Source organism: Sciurus carolinensis, chromosome 13, assembly GCF_902686445.1.
Source record: "Sciurus carolinensis chromosome 13, mSciCar1.2, whole genome shotgun sequence".
Taxonomy (NCBI): domain Eukaryota; kingdom Metazoa; phylum Chordata; class Mammalia; order Rodentia; family Sciuridae; genus Sciurus; species Sciurus carolinensis.
The window spans coordinates 86,928,075-86,929,331 of record NC_062225.1 but is presented as its reverse complement, the minus strand read 5'-3'; positions in this window follow the sequence as shown (position 1 = coordinate 86,929,331).

The following is a 1,257-nucleotide window of genomic DNA, read 5'->3' as shown; positions in this document are numbered from 1 at the left end:
TCTGGAAGTTTTGGTCCACTTCCCCAGCCTGCCTGCCATTTTTACCTTTTCAGTATATTTTGTCCAGAGGTCCTGGTTAGAATTGGTAGGAGAAAATGCTGCATGGAGTTTAGCTCCTCTTGAGTCACAGTTGAAACCTATAAAATCTGTTATATTAACTATATAATTTAGTTCTACCTCCTTATTTGGTTCTTTGCCTACTCGATTTGCTTCATGCTAAAAGAGATGAATCACATCTTCTCCTGCGTTTCCCTTCTCCTCGGGTCCTCTGCAAAGCTGCCTGAGCTTCGGTGAGCTACACAGTGTGAAGGCATCTTGATTTGCGTTTCACTAAAAGGTGCTGTACCTGCTTTGTGTTGCCATATCACAAAGTGCCGCCAAGGTGGTACCTTGAAACCATTCTCACCCAGAGTCTCTGCCGGTCAGAAGTCCAGGCACGACGTGGTGGCTCTGCTGTGCCTCGGAGGGCTGAGGTCAAGGCTGTGATCTCAGGGTGGAGTCTTGGGGCCACGTTGGGATTCTCACATGGACCCCGACACGGTGCTTGAGTGGTGGTGGTTTATGTGGGAGGGGATCCTAGGAAATAGGGGTGAGGGTGTGGGAAAGGGGGCAGAGGAGGCGGGAAGAGGGCCTGGTAAGGCGTGGGTCAGGTCCCTGCTGTGGGCGCTCAGGGGGACTGGCGAGCCTCAAGCTGGAGGAGTCGGGCACAAAGCCACATGAGGACGTGGGCTACAGCGAAGAGGGAGGAGGAAGACGAGGCAAAGGAGAGAAAGAGGGGCAGCGGGAGGGAGGCCAGAGGCCAGGCAGGGAAGGACCGGACCTCGCCAAGCTGGTGGCAGGAGCCGATCCAGTCCCGGCTCTGCCCAGAGGCCCGGAGTCACTGGACTTCTCTGAACCTCAGTGTGCATAGCTCTAACCAGGGAGAGAGCGTCCCTAGCCGCGATGACCCATAACCCCAGCAGGACAGCCCACGGCAAAGACTGGATGGACGTGCTGAAGGGTTTCCAAATAAACAAGCTTCCAGAGGCGGTCAGCTCCCCTCTCAGGCGCTGAGTCACGCGGGAAAGGGACTGCCTGAGACCTTCCCCTGGACAGCAGCCCTGCTGTCCTAACCCCCAGGGGAGGTTGTGACCACCAGAGCCCAGAGGAGGGCGTCCCTCTGACCGCCCTGAAGAAGGAGGGTTGGGGAGGACATGTCAGAAAGTGTCCCTAGGACGCCAGGCCCACTGCCTCGCCCGAGGAGGGGCCCAGAGGCTC